Genomic DNA, 16725 nt, shown 5'->3' on the forward strand with positions numbered 1-16725 from the left:
CTGACAAAAGGTTAGTCGTGGTTTTCAACGCTAGAAAATTGCTCTTAGGAAAATATGGTTAAGTTCAAATTTGATATTAGAAAAAGAAATTTGACTTGTTTTAGTATTTTATAATCACAGGCATGTAATTGAATGGTGATTGCTTTTCTTGCAAATTCTTACTTTGGTCATGTGGAAAAAGTATATTTGATATACCTAAGACATCTGATTATGCAGTAACAAAATATGCTTGCTCTGTGATTAGTAAAAATATGTGTATGGCTAATCAGCCACTCTGCTTTCAACTTCACGAACTTCAGCAATGTTCAGTGGAGCTCTTCATTGTACCATCTGTATTTATGAATGATTCTTTCTCATGCTCAAATTTTAGCTGCTTAGGTTAAATATATTATAAAATGTAGGAAAGATTGGAAAAGTCCTAAATTACAAATTAAATTTCATTGAAACATTTAAATAATAACAACCTAGCTAAGTATTTTGTGTAGTTTTTGTGCCCTGAAGTTAAATCTCTATCCCCTTAAATATTAAATACAGGAGAGGCCAGTTGTTTCTTTAATAAGTTAGTTATATTTTAAGGGTTTTCAGAGGCCAAAGTGAAGGCCAAGGGAGAAGACAGCATGCCACTGAAGCAGCACTACTTGGAATTTATAGGCTAAATGGATGAACCAGAAGGACATGCTAATCACCAAATAACATCATCAAATACAAAATATAGGAACATGATTATCATGAGCAACAACTCAGGGAAAAATGGACATCAGGAAAAAGAAAATCATAAATGATATATAAAAAACAAAAATTATACTTTTTCATTCTTACTATATATTACATATACAGTATCAAAACATATGCAAATACACACTATATACTGTATGTTCTTTTGAGTTATTTTGTACAAATAGACTCTATAATCTTAATTTAATCATAGTGGACACATCCATATTATCACTTAACATTTCAACTATGCATCCCAGCATAGCTACATCTCCCTCCCTCCCTTTCTTCCTTCCCTTTCCTTCCTTCCTTTTTAAAAAATTTTCTGTGAAAACAAGAAAACTTATTTTCCCTTGCACTTCTAAATTTTTTAAAAATTTAATTAATTTTTGTTGTTGTTGTTGTTGTTTTTGAGACAGAGTCTTCCATTGTCACCTAGGCTGGAGTGCAGTGGCAAGATCTTGGCTTACTGCAGCCTCCATCGCTGGGGTTCAACTGATTCTTGTGCCTCAACTTCCCAAGTAGCTGGGATTATAGGCATGTGCCACCATGCCTGGCTAATTTTTGTATTTTTAGTAGAGCCAGGGTTTTGCCATGTTGTCCAGTCTGGTCTTGAACTCCTGGCCTCAAATGATTCCCCACCCTCAGCCTCCCAAAGTGCTAGGATTACTGATGTGAGCCACAGTTCCCAGCTGTACCTATAAATTTTAAATATTATCTTTTAGTTTCAGTGCAGGCTAAACATCACTATTAGTTTTGTTGGATTGAATCTAGCATAATTCACATATTAGTTTAAAATGTAGATGTTTTAAGAATTGACATTATCTACTTTGTTTATGTACTCAAGCATTCTACTAATATGTTCTTTGAGGCTCTTCAATCTTTTATTTCTAATTTTTAGTAAATTTCTAGCTAATGAGCCAAACTTTTACCATTTGAACAAAACAGATTCAATTAACATAATTCCAATATTATGGGCAGCCCTTGTAGAATTGATTTCCTTTTTTAAACCAAGAGTGCATCTCCTGTCATGTGTGAGTGTTGCGCAGCAAACTTAAAAAGAAACATTTGAATTTATGTCACATTCTTTTTCATACTTTATGGGGCTTCATTTTTTTAAATTTAAATTAAGATTTTGGGGGTTTGTTGGCAGGTTAATGTATAGACTATGTGATCTCTTAAGCTCTTTAAAATAATCTATTAAGCAAATAAAAAATGACTATGTGATACATGACATTTGGAAAATAGTTTCTGGAAGATAAACCATAGTGCCCTAATTTGTAAGCTACTCCTAGCAGGTCTTTGAGGCTTTGTGTCAATTTGGACACAGACCAGATCTTGGACCACAAGAGCACCATTTGGGGTGACGTATCAGTAAATTACTTTTCAGTACCCTAGAGGACCAGAAGAGTTAATGCAGCTTCCAGGAAAACAGAACACTGGGCAGTGTAACTTAGGTGGTGGGATGGCCGGATCGGATTTGTCATAAGCATGTCTCAATTGTGACTTTAGAGCTCAAGCTGCGACAGCGCATCAGGGCTTTTCCTCTCTTCTCTTCCACCCGCTATGTTTCTAGGGGACTGAGCATCAGTGCCCCTCCCTGCAGAGTTGCAGCACTGGGAGATTATTATGGTCTTAAAAGTGAAAGCCTATAATTTAAGGTCATAACACCATCTTTAAAATGGAGATTGAAATACAGTAATATAAAATACATAAGGCGTCAAGATGTAGCAAATGTCTCTTCCCATTGGATTTTTCCATTTACAGGAGGGTAGTAATACCACGTATATTTTCTCGAAATATATAGTGTATTTTCCATATTGATTGTGTAGCTTTTTCATTTAAAGTGGAGCCAGTTCCCTGATAGACCCAAATTCCTTTCAATACCTACTAAATAAAATGTTCTGGCCCTAAAAACAGGATAAAATAAAATAAAATTTTAAAGCCTAGAAAAGAAGGCTCCAACTTTCTAAGATATCAAATATTTACTTTCTAAGATATCAAATATTTCTAGAAAATAACATCTTGATGAGTTGGTTATAAATGAACATGTGGATTGTGTTTTCCATAATATATCAATAGGTTGTCGTGGCAGAAATAAGTACTAAGAGCAGAAAGGATCCCCAGTGCTAGGTCCTTCACTTTGAAAGCAAAGGAGCTCAAGACATTCAGCAAATTCAAAACATCCCCTTACCAACCTTTTAAGATTATGTTTGTATATTTATTTCTTATGACATTTCAAAGCTTTTTCATAATTCTAGGTATTGATTTGAAAATGCCAGTTTTTAATACTAAATAATGGTGGAATAAAATTTTCTCTGAGTCAATTTTTCAACCACAAGAGGACAAACGCTGTAAGGAAAGTGATTCTACTTTCACCAGGAAGGAAACGTCATGGGCCTCTGAATTGGGGAAAAAAACAAAAACAAAAAACAAATCCTTGCAGCAGTGCCTATTGGAAATTATCAGGAATAAATATCTTTTTTTTTCTTGAAATAAAGGTCAAGGTAACATTTAAATGAATAATTATTTACCATCTTGTTAAATGCAGGCTTGTATGGTGGGCACTATTAGTATAAAAGCTTTTTCTGCTTAGAATGGCTCATTAGCTTTTTTGTAGGCTGTACTGGTTTTAACATTCAGATTCAAAATCTCCTCTGATTTTGCTGTTCCATTTCTGGCAGCCGGCCAGTGGCAGATATGCATAATATTTCACTGTTAGACCTTGCAAACATTATATCCTGCTGTGCTAAAGAAAACATTGTGTTTCTTACCACATGAAAATAATCCATCACTTTTCAATCAGCACACAAAAAAAGCTCTACCTGTTTTTTCCATCAGACTCAAGAAAAATTAATGGCCCCAATGTGAAAGGTGGACCCTCCATACATGATCCATTAAAGTACAAACTAATCAAAATATATCTAGCATCTGATTTGCTAAGCAAGATAGAACAAAAGAGGTGTGATGAAAAAAATAGATCCTTCTAAGACCCATACAACCTTGTTCTATCAGTATTAACCTTATTTATTTTAAATGTGGGAGGACATAAATAAAAAACCATGAAATGAATCTGTTGAATTCAATCAATTCAAATAGACACTGTATTTATCTGGAAGAGATGGCTAAAGATACTTCGTGTGGACTGGAAGAAATTTTTATAATAAAAATGTTTTTTAAAAAGTAAAGAAAGATTATAAATCCCCTAGTGGGCCACTAGGCAACCTAATATATTAAAGTAAAATTTTCTTTGGGAGTAAAAAAATCAGTATTTTGTAAACTTGTTCATGTCTTTAAAAATAATTTCATGCCTTTTGCAATGCTGATGTTGTAGCTAGTTTTGAGTGAGACATGAGGACTTTCCTTTCTAGAGCCCTACAACTTTTGTAACAATATTCTAATCCGAGAGATAGCAGCCATATCAAAGGAGTGCCAATTAAAAAACAATCCATTTTATGACTTTTAAACACATTTGTTGGAGTTGCTTGGCCTTCTTTGCTACTGCCTGGTTCTGGGAAATTGGTTTCAATTTCTCTCTCCCTTTCTCTCTCATTTTCTCTCCCTTGCCTCCCCTCACTTATTCTCACTTTTTTGTGGCATGACCTGTGTCATATAGTTTAATGAATGTAATAAAAAATGCAGACAATGGAATGTAATGCTAATACTAAGAAGGTATCTATACTAGTAAATAATTTTACACAAAAGTATATTTTTATAACCTCAGGTTTAGAATTCTACACTGTGTTTTAACTAGTATTCCAGTTTCTGTCTTCTTTTTGTTTTTCCATCTCAAATCCATGTTGAAACAGTCTTTACATTGGTCTTTCTAAAGCATAACTGTATTTATATCCCCTCATATCACAATCTCCCTTTAGGTGATGTCCATTGAGTGAGAGAATAGAGTTTCAGAGTTGGAAGGCTCAAATATAATAATTTCACATATGAGCAGACAAGCTTAGGGATTTTAAGAGATTTGTCCAAAGACACGCGGTTTGTGCACGATAGCTCTGGAATCTTCAGGAGCCCCAGTCCAGCACTTTTCCACTACATAACTGGTTCTCTTCTAGAGTAGTGCTTCTCAGACTTTAACTGGCATGCAGATGGTCTGAGGATCTTGTGAAAATGTAGAATCTGATTCAGTAGGTCTGGGGTTGGGCAGAAAATCTGCATTTCTAAGAAGGTCCTAGGGCATGCCCATGCTGGTTTGGAGACCACACTGAGTTGCAAGGACCTAAGAACTCCTGCAAATTCTTACACTGGTTTTCAAGGTGCTTTGAAGTGTAGTCCTGTGTCCCGCTGTCCTGTATGAACACTCCAATATAGTTATACAGAGTACTTCCTCGCTTATTGAATACCTTTCGAGTATTCTGACTTTGACCTTTTTATTTATTCATCCTCCCACCTCTCTCTGCTTCTTTGCAATTGCATGTCTACACTTTCTTTCAATAGCAAAGTTATTTCCCATCTTCTCCATAAAGACTTTCTCATTACCAAACATAAAATTATCTTTGTGTCCTCTGATTATCTCTATTACCCCTTAAAAGCTTAATAAGTCAATAGCTAGTTATCAGATAAAAGAACAAAACACATGTATAAGAGAATAAAATAGCAGCAATGAAGGAAGTGCATTAAGTTGTAGAAGGCAAGAGAAACAAATTCCTGAGCTCTGCAGAAAACCTCAGAATTAATAAAAAAGGTTTCCTCCTTTTCTTTTACTACATCTTGTGCTAAAAATACTTCTGGGTTAATTGCAGAAAATGAAGCTTAGAAGACTGTGAATTGTCATAGGCCAAGGATCATCAAATTTTTTTGTAAAGAACCAGATAGTATATGATCATGTCAACTGCACGGCTTCTATGGTAACTACTCAACTCTGCCATTATGGTAGGAAAGCAGCCATTGGTAATATGTAAACAAATGGATGTGGTAGTGTTCAATAATACTTTATTTACAACAAGAGGCAGCAGCCAGATTGGCCTGCCTGTAGTAGTTTACCAATTACTATCACAGTTGATAACCAAATCTATTTTAAATAAGGAAAGAGAAGGACTTATTGAATCCACAGTTGTTAATTGTAGCTTAACTAACTCTATAACGGGGAGCAAATCTTAAGAATTGGACCAGGCCAGGGCAGAGAAGAGATGCATTGGGCAACGCAAGAAATCCAAGAGATTTTTCAATGAAATAATCTTTTATGGAGCCCAATCCAAATCATGTTTATAACACATCCAAACCCAATTTTCAAAATCCTACTACCTTGACATAAAGGTGTGACGCATGGGTCATATAATTGGCAGCACCCTGTTAGAAATGCAGAATCTCAGGCGTCATCCTTACACATTACCATTAGTGCAATCTGAATCTCACCAAGATCCTCAGATGATTCTTTTGCAGTTTACAGTTTGAAATCCCAAAATGAGGTGTGTCAATGATCTGCATCAGAATCCTATGGGAGCTGGGAAAAATGTCAGTTTTGGTCCAATCCCAGACCTACTTAATCAGTGTCACTGGGGATGGTACCCCAAGTTTAATAAATATAAATCCACGTTGGAACTCTAAAATTATTGATTGTGAACTACAAGATTGACACTAGTTGCTTCCATTCTATCCTTTCTGGCTTCATTTTTTGGCAGCTGTACTTGTTTTGTTAATCTCTTTCCTATTCCATTTTTAAAATTAAATTTTTTTTACTGATACATAGTATTTATACATATATATGAGGTACATATGATATTTTATTACATGCATAGAATATATAATGATAAATTGTGGTATTTGGGGTATCCATCACCTCAATATTCATTTCTATGTGTTAGGAACATTTCAAGTCCTCTCTGTTAGGTATTTTGAAATATACAATACATTGTTGTTAACTATAGTGACCCTACTCTGCTGTCACTGTTCCCTTTTCCAGCTCTGAATTATTTGCTTTTCTTAACATAAGAGTAACCTTTATTTTTTCTTAAGTTTTGGTCAGCATGAATATATGTCCATAAAATGATATGAAGACTATTTTATTATATTACCAGATGGTACCAAGATTCCTCTTGTGGAGATGATTAAGTGTGTTTGGGAGAAGCTTTTGATAAGCCACTTGGAGTATAGCAGTCAAAGGCATGCTCAAATAATAACATGGTGATTAAAATGTTTTCTAACAATGGGAAGACCTATTAACTACATGACCTTCTGTTTTTGCCTGGGAGTATACAGGTTTGGGGTGGAGGTGAATTGCTTTGGAAACTTGTTCTACATTTTCTTCCATAATCTCAATTGTATTAAGGAAAACAGGACTTTGGAGTGTGGCAAGTGTCATGTGGTTGTAAGATATGTGATACAAAGTATCCTGATTCTCCTGCAACGTCTTCATCAAAGTCTCCACTGCTTACTACGACTTCTTTCTTATAGGGCCCTGCTGGAGTGAGGAAGCTGACTGAGGGAAGAACCAGAAGGCTGCCAAAATGTAAGTCATGGTGGATATGATAGACAAAATGGCTGGAGAATAAGAGGAAAGCTGACATCAAATAAATATCAATACCTGACGAGAAGATTAGGGCCACCCTAATAATGTGTTATTAATTTGCACATTTTAAGAGAGAGTTTACAAATCCCTCTTTGCATCAAAATCATCAGTCCTTGGGCCTATTCCCATATATTCTCATTCAATTGGTCTGGAGTGAGACCCAGACATTCAATATTTTTTCAAGATCAGGTGAATCTGAAAGGTGCAGCCAAGATTAAGAACTAAAGTGGGGAATCTAAAATAATCCAAACAAGCAATGCATGTTACAACTGATAAAGTAGAAAAGTAAGTACAGATACAATTCCTTTCTCTTTTTTGTCTCTTTTCTTTCTTTCATCACACAAATCATTTTTAACTATTGTTCTGATAGTTTTTATTAATAAGCACTCAATAAATGTGCTGCATTCCTAACAAATATAGAAAAATAACATGAACCTAATCAATTAGTATAGATTTACCTAAAATATTATAATCGATGGCTTCTTGATTATTAAAGAATATTCATAAGTAATATAAATTTAGTAGTAATATAAATATATGCACATCTGGCTTGACAGTTAGTTAGATGAATGACAGTTAGTTAGATGAATATATGTTGGTCTACATTATGTTTAAATAGCCTTTCTTTACCAAGTTAGTAAATTTCTCACAAACCGTTTTTTGGGAGTCATTTTATTTTATTGTAGGTGTTGAGAGCTTGGGATATTTTGAAAGAAATAGTACATTTAAAATGTAGACATTTATTCAATGAGTATTCTTAAACTGCTCTGTAATAACTCAACATGGTAAAGGCTACAGAGAAATGGGAAGGAAATTCAGGTAAGGTTCAGAAGACCAAAGGTAAGCTGTATAAAGAAAAAAATCATTGGTAATAAAGAATTCATTAATAGATTGATTCATGGAGATCAGCACTGAGTCAGCAAATCTGCAGCTAGGATTGACTGACTGCTATGCCAAGGGGTTGGGCTGAGAATAGTAGTGGGGGTACTAAGTTGGATACTCCAGAAAATCTCTCCTCATAGCTCTTCTAGCATTGGAGAGAAAATCAGAAAAATAATCTAAGGCTTTAATTTAGTACAATACTACTGGCTGGTTATTCGAAACATCCCAAATGGTCAAAGAGTTTACAACAAGCGTCTTTACATAGCTATGTTTTTAGTGCTATGGTTGTTTACTTGAGAAAAGTCTTCCTAATATTCTGATTGTGTCTATATTGACATAATGGCATTGGTTTATTGAACCCATCTCTTTACATTGATAGCCTTTAATAGAAAAACATATATCTATGTATATATTCACCATATATATTCACCAAAGATTAATATAGCGTATTGTAACCAGTCCCATTAGAACAGATAACTATGCTCAAAAAATTTCAAGAAAGTGATTTATTTATTTTAAGTTTCATTGAAATATAATTGACATTCAGTAAACTGTATGTATTTAAAGTGTGCAATTTGGTTTTTGACATGATATACACCCATGAAACTAACTGCAATCAAGATAACAAACATATTCATCATTCCCAAGAGTTTCCTCATGCTCCTTTATAGCCACTCTTGCACTCCACTGCCCTGAAGAAATCTCTGCACTGTTTTCTGCCACCATAGATATCAGTTTTGTCTAACTAAGATACATCTTTGTTATTTCATGGATCAATCATTCATTCTTTTCTCATTCTGAGTAGTATTTCATTAGATGTACGACAATTTGTTTATCTGTTCCCTTGTTAAGAAGGAACATTTTGGCTTTTTAATTAGATGTACGACAATTTGTTTATCTGTTCCCTTGTTAAGAAGGAACATTTTGGCTTTTTATTTTTGGTGATTGCCGATAAAGCTACTATGAATGTTTGTGTCAAAGTCTTTGTATGGACACCTGCTCTCATTTCTTGGGTTAATGCAGAGGAGTGGAATGCTGGATTGCCTAGTAGTTGCATGTTTAACTTTTTAAGAAAGTGCAGAACTATTTTCCAAAAATGTTGTAGCATTTTACAAATCTCGGCACTGTTGGTAAAATGTAGCGCACCACTTGCCGTGTTTGAGAGTTTGTTTCTCCACATCCTCAACAATATTTCATATGGTCAGTATTTTAAATGTTGGCCATTATAATAAGTGTGTGTGTATATATATATATTAGTGGAACTTCATATATATATATATATTAGTGGAACTTCAGGTGAATGATTTTAAAGACTTCCTTGCTAGGAAATAGGAAAATATGAAAATGCATTCAGTCCTCTTTTTCTTTCTGCACTGTCTTAGATATTTCAGGTTCAGTATCTATTCCAAAACCCTTCTCTCTGCTCTGCCATGGCCAAAAGAGTTCATTCACCTTTCCCCTTTGACGCTTGCAGACAATTGTGTGCCTTTAAAGGAAATAGCAACAAGAATTAGGAGCGCCCTGGAGGCAAGGTAAAATTTGGCCTGTGTAATCAATCATATCTCCTTTACTGATCCATAATGACTCTGTGTACAGGAAGGCATCTTCAATGGGGCAGACTTGTTTCTATGAAATCCTTAACATTTTTTGGGAGAGAAAGTGGTTTTATATTTAGCTTTTAACATGCTCAGTCATAACTACTTTTCTTGGGCATAAGTGAGTTGTATTGGTGTGCAGTTATGGTAATAGGTCAAAAAATAAAGATAAGTACGTCAGTAGAACAGCTGGCCTATTTTAAAAATAGTGTCTTTAATAATTCAAGCTAAGAAATAGGATCAATTGTGTAATATCCAACATCACAATAACCATTTACAAATAGTGAATTGTGGCGGCTGCCCTCAGTTTCCTCCAGAATTATTTCCCTCCAAAGATTCGGAGATAGATATATGACCTTGAGGAACAATTTCCAGGAAACACAAAACAAACAATATACTAGTGTCCGCAACTAGGGAAAAAAGCTGTAATGCTGTAAGGAGTCACCAAACTATAATGGTAGCCAATAAAAGTATTACAAGTGCCAAGCAGATGAAGCTTTGTAGAGGAAGTCACTTTATCATCTAGTTCTTTAGTTTCTGCTTTCATTGAAGTTCAGACATGCAGCAAGTATTTTATTTAACTACTGAGGAGGTGATATTAAGTCTGTATAATATGTGTGACTTTCTTTGCACACATTTCCCATAAGTCATTCCAAACTACTTTCATACAACATAAAGGAGAAATTGGGAAAATCTTCAGTCAACCACTACCCTTTAGAAAATGATCCCTGAATTAGAACGTCCATGTTATATACCGAACATTATGACCTCTAAGAGGAAATATATGAGTATCTAATCTTGAGGAAGATTATGGTCTTGATGATGAAACTGATGACGATGAAGAAGTTATTGATGATGATGACAATACTACTACTAATGATCATGGCACCTAACATTTTCACGGTGCCTTCTCTGGGCCAGCTTTGCATACATTATCTCATTTAATCTATGCAATGCCCTGTCAGATTGGTCATATTATTATCTCCCTTTTACAGGAAAGTTCAGTGAAATAAATTACATAGGCAGTATAGCACTTTGTAAGCTCTCTCCATTTTAGTCTTGTCTCTCTGTTACCACAAAAATTAATGGGACTTAGTTCCAATAATTGTTATTAGCAGAAAAATTGGAGGACAGACAGTGTGCAATTTGGTTGGAGAAAGAGCTCGACAGCTCTTCACCTGGATAACAATCAGTTAATGGATGTAGGTATCAGGAATAAGGGAGAAAGCTCTTCAAGCAGCAGATCATTATGCAGCAGCTCAGCATGTTTATTAATCATTGTGCACAATTAAAATGCCATTTCATCCCTCTAATTAAAACAAGTAGTTCCCTGAGGCTAGCACCTGAACTAATGAAGCCTGGTTGCCTAAGGATCTCACTCAGGGAAGGGAATTAAACAATGGAGGAAGCAGTATGTTTACCAGCTTGTCCAGACAACGTCAAACTGTATATGACATCATGAGCGAGTGGACCAGTTGACACTGTAATTTTAAAGAGCCAGAGATGCTTCTTTTTCTGAGTAGAGCCAGAGATGCTTCTTTTTCTGAGTAAAAGCTGGATTTCAATATTGAAAATTTTCTAAGTTTGTAATTGTTTGGTATCAATATACCTGAATTAGAATGTCCATGTTATATAGTGAAAATCATGACCTCTAAGAGGATGAGTATGAGTATCTAATCTTAAGCAAGCTGAAAATGTTAGGTGCCATTATCATTAGTAACAGTATTGTCATCATCATCATCATCAATAACTTGTTCACCCTCATCATCAAGACCAATTGTATTGGTTGGTATATTGATACCAACCAATTGTATACTTTACAATAAATTCTAAATTTTCTTTCTTCTTGGTATGTGGAATGGGGATTTTGATGTTTGGAGAGAGGATTTTGAGGGATTCTCTATTGGCATCTAGGTATTTGGGAGGCTGAAGGGATTTTTGAAATTGGTTGACTCTAGAAATAAAAGGGTATAGATAGGTTACAGAGACACAATTTAAAATAGAGGGTAGATAAATGGGCTAGATGAAAGAATATGTAGGATTCAATCCCAGTATTGCCACTTGAACTGAATGACCCTGAAGAAAGTCCTTAGAAAATAGGAGGACTGAACTAGGTAATCATCAAATTTTCTTCTAGTTCCAAAATTCTATGGTTTTGTGGTAATTTGTGATTAACATAATAGTGCAAAGAGATTTCATTGTATCCCAATTCCCTTGCAAGTTTGGCTGAATCAAGTCTTGCTTATTCTTTCCTTCTAATTCCTGTTCAGCTCACCAGCATATCTTTAGTGTTCGTTTGATATTATACTTGGCATATAGAAGTCGCTCAGTTAAATATACATGGAAAATATCAATCAGGTTAAACCTATAGATCTCAGTAATACGCAGGTTTCAGTGCCTTGCTTCAAATATTTAGGAGCAACCCTACATATGATTCTGCATTATTTACCTGAGAAGTGGCAAACCTGAGGGTTATGAAAGCTGCTTTCATTTCAGCCCATCTGTGAACTCAGTTTTGTACAATTCTGTACTTGAAAGCTATGGTCTAATGTTGCCTCCACTTGTACTAGGCAAGAAGCCATGGCTCATTCTTCCCCTTTTCTACCTGTCATCCCTTTAGTCCCCTGGATTCCCTGATATCACAGAAAAATAGTCATGCCTAGAAGTTTGAGGAACTTAGGAGCATTGGTTTTTGTTTAGTTTTTTGTTGTTTTTTTTTTTTTTTGGAGACGGAGTCTTACACTGTGGCCCAGGCTGGAGTGCAGTGGCATGATCTTGGCTCACTGCAATCTCCACCTCCCACGTTCAAGCAATTCTCCTGCCTCAGCCTCCCAAGTAGCTGGGACTACAGGCACACACCACCACACCCAGCTCATTTTTTGTATTTTAGTAGAGACGGGGTTTTACTGCATTGCCCAGGCTGGTCTTGAAGTGCCGAACTTGGGCAATCCACCTGCCTCGGCCTCCCAAAGTGCTAGGATTACAGGCATGAGCCACTGAGCTCGGCTGGAGCATTGGTTCTTATTTTTTATGGGTCACAGTTTCATGAAAATCTGATAAATTTCATGAAATCTTTCATCAGAAAAATGTGTAGCGTGAAATGTGTAGCATGATTTTGCAAACAACTATGGGTTATGAGGTTTGCAGACTTTAAGTTAAGAACTCTTATTTTAAAGGGTTATGTAAGAATTTCCAACAGTCCTTTAGGAGGCCTATGTTTCTCCCCCCTTCTTACCTCCCTCCAGCGTGTAAAGAAAGATGGCCAGCTAATAGAAGAGTAGGGTTTTTTTTTTTTTTTTTGGTAGAGACAGAACTAGTAGCACGTACATGTCAATGGCAAGTCGTTCTTTATAGTGTGGCCAGTAGGCTCCAGAATAAGGTATAATGATTTCAGTTATTTCCTCTTCTACCTTCTTTCTTTATAACCAGGCATCTGGCTTTGACATATTTATTTTAAACAAGTAAAAAGACAACAATGAGGTGGTAATAATCACACTAGTAAAAAATAGGCAAAGTATAGAAAAATATTAGGGCCTTCATTTTCTCACACTGTTCATCCTATTCTTCGGTCAAGGAATATGTTGGCAACTGGAAATTACAAGCTCAAGTTACCCGATTTATGAATCTAAGAATTTATTCTTTCTGTTTTGGGGCCATTGTTCATATGTTGAACCTAAATCTTTCTTTCCAAACTGAAGCTCAGTTTCTCTTGTATATCGTAGTAGGAAATAAATCTTTCTTTCCAAACTGAAGCTCAGTTTCTCTTGTATATCATAGTAGGAAATCGAACTTGGTCAATAAAACATCCAGAAACTAGCAGAAATCAGCCAATAACTCAGATTAAGTGGCATGATAATTGGGTTTCCTAAGCATTTTTTGGTATTAAAACAAGTTAATCAACCATAAAACACAAACTCATCGGAATCCAAGGTCTTATTCGATAAACTTCTGGCCTGAAACACTTGTGTTTTTTTTTGTCTTTCTTTCTTTCAAATCATTATGTCATATTTTGCCAAGAGAGAAAGGATTGTCTGGAGTGAGAAATTCCAAAGATGGAATAAGAGCCAATCCTTTTAAACTGTATCATTTTATCCATGATTATTATTTTTAGTAAAAATAAAAACAAAAGTTTTCTTCTTGCCCAGAAAGGAGATGAAATCTTAAACTTACAAGTTGAAACAGAAGGACTGAAGTTTTATGGTTTTTTGTTTGAAGTGACCCTTGTATTGTTATATCATATTTACTCAAAACATTGGATAAACTAGAAATTTGGAAGGCAAAATAACTATTAATATAATACCATCAACACATGATTTTCTTCCTAGATGCTTTAAGTTGATTTACAACTGCTTAAAATCTTTTCTTGGTATGAAGGTCATAAATTAATGGTTAAAATAGGCAAGTGTAAACCTTTACTAGCCCTCAAATCACAGCTTTAGCTTAAGCTTTCCTGGATGTGAGCCTATAAGTCGCCAAACTACTGTGGTAAAGAGAGAAAAGGAGGCTTTTTTCCCCCTGTTTGTCAGACAAGACTGGGTTAAAATCCCATATACCATATATTTAGCTATCTGACCCTGGGTAAATTATTTAATCTCTATGAGCCATGGTTTTCAGCTGTAAAGCAGTAGGAAAAACATTCTTCTGATAAGGTTCATGGTAGGCACACTGGTTTAAAAAATCAGTTATTTCCCTATTCCTTGAATTGTTATTACACTTGGATGGTGTCATACACTTGGATGGTGTCACTATGACTACAAAGGTAGCAGAAAAAATGCAATGACTCTATGAGATAGTTACAAGATCAGGAAAGGCAGTGGGTCAAAATTTTGGTAGACAACTCGAGAGTTAGGACATAGTACAATCTGCATTGCTTAAGAATGAGGCTATGTTCTGAGAGATGCATTATTAGTCAATTTTGATGTTGTACAAACATCATAGTGTATACTTACAGAAACCTAGATTATATAACCTCCTACACACCTAGGCATATAGCCTGTTGCTCCTAGGCTACAAAGCTGTAAAACATGTTCCTATACTGAATACTGTAGGCAATTGTAGCACAAGGGTAAGTATTTGTGTATCTAAACATAGAAAAAGTAATGCATTGCATGGGGACTCTATGATGGCTATGACATCATTAGGCAAAAGGAATTTTTCAGCTTCATTATAATCTTACGAAACCATTATTGTATATGAGGTTCATTGTTGACCAAAACACCATTATGTGGGGCATGACTATAACTGGCTTCCAGATGTGAGAATGAGCCACTGGGCAAGAATACTCTTTGGTGTCTATGGTCAGGTTGACAACGAGAAATCTAGGGGGTTGAGTATGGTTGGTTAAGTCTCAGAGCATAATGTGGCCAGCCAGGGAAGGAATAAAGGAGTCAAATATTCATTCATTCATTTACTCAAAACTAAATACTGAGAACCTGCACTATTTCTGGTAGTGGAGTAGTTTATTGTCTAGCTGGGGAGAGAGAAAACATACACACATAAATTATAATGCACTATGATAAGTGTTAGAGATATTAACAAAGTCTTTTGAGAACAGAGAAAACAGAACAATTAACATTTGAGAAGCTGAGAAAGGTTCTTGGCTCACTAAATGTTCATGCGATGAGGGAGGAATATTTAATCTGGGTGTTAAAGGATGAGTAGAAGTTTGCCAAAGGGAAGATGCAGTAAAAGAAAATTGTAGTTTGAGGGAAATAGAATGCATGTAGCTTGAAATTATAATGGTCTGATGTATAAAGGGAATGATGCCAAATTCAATAGACAGTCAAGAAGGTTGGATAAAGAGGGAGGTGAGCTCAGATTGGGAACATTTTTGGAACATTTTTATATGCTGATTCTGCTTATATTGTGTAGGTAAATGGAGAGCTATCAGAGGTTTACTGAAGTATTGGATGACATGATAAGTTTGGTTTTAAAGGAAGATGACTCTAACAGCAGGTTGAGGATGGGCTATACTGAGAACAATCAAGTCACAGAGATATTAGGAAGCTCATTGATTTAATAAATACTGTAGTCATTTTTGGAGGAGTGAGGAACAATCACATCAAACACATCTAAAAATATTTTGAATTTTGCCATATTTCTAGCTTAGAAAGTATTCTTATACCCACTACTTCATTTATTCTCTAAATAGCTCTGTGAAGTAAACATTATTATTAGTAGTATTTATATTTTATAGATGAAGAGCATGAAAATTAGAGAAAATGTAGGATGCTGGGATTAGATTAACTCAGGTATTTGATCTATAAGATCATGGATTTTTTTTCTATCATACAGTTGCTCTGAATCCAATTGAATTTTCCAGTTGAGCATGAAAATTATATTGTTGCAAAAACGCTGCAATAATTTACCTTCCTGAATCAACATACTTGCGTATTTCCCTTTCATTCTGATTCTGGACTTACCCATATGACTTACCTTGTTAAGTGGGACAATAGCAAACATGGCCAAATTGGAGACCTGAAAAGTATCTGTGCATTGGGGCTTGCCCTTTCTTGATACACTTTGGAACCCTCAACCTACCACGTGAAGAATCATTGGCTTGCCTGTTATATAATGAGACATGTGGCCAGATTATCCCTGTTGCTCCACCTGAATTCAAGCCAACCACAAGGCATGTGCATGAGGCTATTCTAGATCATCCAGCCCTAGGTGAGCCAACCCAGCCCAGAATCACCCAGGTGATGCAGAATGTGTTTATTGTTTTAAGCCATTATGTTTGGGAATTATAATGCAGCAAATACCAATGAATAGTCTGTATTCTGCAAGTGCCCTTTGTACCTACAGATATTTGAGCAAAACAACAACAACAAAAATGTATTGGAAATAACCAAAGGTTTTATTTCTACCAGCCTGAGCAGTGATTTTTGAACTTGGCCACATGAGAATTACCTAGACACTTGTTTAAAAACTCAGATTCTTTAGATCACCCTAGACCCCCTAACTCAGTATTTGTGGGGCAAGAGCTTGGAAGGCTATGTTTTAAACAAGTATCAC

The 16725-nt window shown here is 35.5% G+C and overlaps 1 long non-coding RNA gene across 2 annotated transcripts in view; it reads left to right on the plus strand.

The window, feature by feature from the left end:
* LOC101151867 (uncharacterized) overlaps positions 1 to 16725 on the plus strand; it is a 222021-nt gene that overhangs the window by 185050 nt on the left and 20246 nt on the right. For both annotated transcript variants that reach the window (XR_008677258.2, XR_008677259.2), the window contains exon 5: positions 7120 to 7174. This is a non-coding gene — a long non-coding RNA (uncharacterized lncRNA). The remainder of the gene's footprint in view (positions 1 to 7119; positions 7175 to 16725) is intronic.

This window comes from Gorilla gorilla, chromosome 12 (genome assembly GCF_029281585.2).
Source record: "Gorilla gorilla gorilla isolate KB3781 chromosome 12, NHGRI_mGorGor1-v2.1_pri, whole genome shotgun sequence".
In the NCBI taxonomy this organism is placed as follows: domain Eukaryota; kingdom Metazoa; phylum Chordata; class Mammalia; order Primates; family Hominidae; genus Gorilla; species Gorilla gorilla.